General features: G+C 41.8%; 1 non-coding gene across 1 annotated transcript; it reads right to left on the reverse strand.

Annotated features, from left to right (window-relative positions):
• Window positions 1-1,743: 1,743 nt before the first annotated feature.
• Trnat-ugu (transfer RNA threonine (anticodon UGU)) lies at window positions 1,744-1,818 on the reverse strand. The gene has a single exon. It is a non-coding gene; the product is annotated as a tRNA-Thr (tRNA).
• Window positions 1,819-2,184: the final 366 nt, after the last annotated feature.

Consider the following 2,184-nt stretch of genomic DNA (forward strand, 5'->3'; position numbering starts at 1 on the left):
ACGGATTGAGTGCCAAATAGAAGGAACAAAGAACAGGTGGATGGTTTCAAGTACTTAGGATGCATATTCTCACAGGATGGCAACATAGTGAAAGAACTGGAAGCGAGGTGTAGCAAAGCTAATGCAGTGAGCGCTCAGCTACGATCTACTCTCTTCTGCAAGAAAGAAGTCAGTACCAAGACTAAGTTATCTGTGCACCGTTCAATCTTTCGACCAACTTTGTTGTATGGGAGCGAAAGCTGGGTGGATTCAGGTTATCTTATCAACAAGTTTGAGGTTACGGATATGAAAGTAGCTAGGATGATTGCAGGTACTAGTAGATGGGAACAATGGCAGGAGGGTGTCCACAATGAGGAAATCAAAGAAAAACTGGGAATGAACTCTATAGATGTAGCAGTCAGGGCGAACAGGCTTAGATGGTGGGGTCATGTTACACGCATGGGAGAAGCAAGGTTACCCAAGAGACTCATGGGTTCAGCAGTAGAGGGTAGGAGGAGTCAAGGTAGACCAAGGAGAAGGTACCTGGATTCGGTTAAGAATGATTTTGAAGTAATAGGCCTAACATCAGAAGAAGCACCAATGTTAGCACTGAATAGGGGATCATGGAGGAATTTTATAAGGGGGACTATGCTCCAGACTGAACGCTGAAAGCATAATCAGTCTTAAATGATGATGATGATGATGATGAGTATTATTATTTTTATTTCAGATTGCTGTGGGCAAGAGCACATACAACTAAGTACAAAATTAAGAAACGTGAAGAAAAATTTAACTGCAGTTTTATTATACACAGTGCATGAGCAGAGTGAATATTTAAAATTAATATTTGTTCACTTTGTTTTACTGAATATGAAGAAACTGTACTTGTCCCACTTGAGGCTGCCATCGCAGACGACACATCTGCTGCCATCTTGGAGACTCCACCCAAAATTGCAGGCTAATGCTGTAAGGATTAGATGAGTACTAATCTCCAAAGTAAAGCTACTTGTTTCAGTGTAATTAACCTATCATTCAGTGTGCTTCAGTCGTATGTGTCTTAGCAGGAGCAAAATATTTGTTTTATTCATTGTTTAATACAACTCAGATTTTAATAGTGTTGTAAGCTTCTCTCGTGTTCTCTAGTTCTAATCGTCATACTGATAACTTCAATTGTTAGTAAGTAGAAAGTCTGAAGTTAATTTAACTCTGACACTAGGAACTGAAATCTGATGCTTGAGTGACGGACAAGACAGGACGCTGTTCCCATTTTTGTCAGAACTTAGCTGAGAACAGGAGACAGAATTGCGACTGTTCCATCTAAACGATGACTGCCGTTTTACACATTTTCTAGGACCACCTTTGCCTTGAGGGGATGCATGAATCTCGCACAAGGATCGGGAAAGCGAGGCACCATTTGCTTACTACTCGATTTCCTTACTTTAATTTTTTTCTTCTCAGATTTGGTATGGAAGTGCTTGTCGTTTATGGTTTCATCGTCAGATACAGCCCATAACGTATGAAAGTGAACTGCGTGTATTTTTGTGCTTGTGTTAGTTACAAATGGGGTTGTTAACAGTTCCATATTTTTGAAGATTACAGTGTAGAAGTTTTTCTTTTAACTATATATGACGGTAGTTTCTGTTCCCGAAAGAACACATACCGTGGATGACCATGCAGCTTTCTAGAAATGAAATGATAATTAAATAGACACCCTAGCTGCAAACAGGCGTTGATATACTTCACTGGGGACATGTTGAAAATGTGTGCCCCGACCGGGACTCGAACCCGGGATCTCCTGCTTACATGGCAGACGCTCTATCCATCTGAGCCACCGAGGGCACAGAGGATAGTGCGTCTGCAGGGACTTTTCCCTTGCACGCTCCCCGTGAGATCCACATTCCCAACATGTCCACACCACTACATTCGTAGTGCGCCTAATAGATGTTTGCCCATCATACTCATTACTCGTGGCAGATTAACCTACCAAGTCCCGTACGAGTTCGGGTATAGCGTGTGCGTTCACACAAGAAGGTCAATGGCCGGGAAGCCATATTTTAACTATATATGACGGTAGTTTCTGTTCCCGAAAGAACACATACCGTGGATGACCATGCAGCTTTCTAGAAATGAAATGATAATTAAATAGACACCCTAGCTGCAAACAGGCGTTGATATACTTCACTGGCGACATGTTGAAAATGTGTG

This window comes from Schistocerca nitens, chromosome 1 (assembly GCF_023898315.1).
Source record: "Schistocerca nitens isolate TAMUIC-IGC-003100 chromosome 1, iqSchNite1.1, whole genome shotgun sequence".
Taxonomy (NCBI): domain Eukaryota; kingdom Metazoa; phylum Arthropoda; class Insecta; order Orthoptera; family Acrididae; genus Schistocerca; species Schistocerca nitens.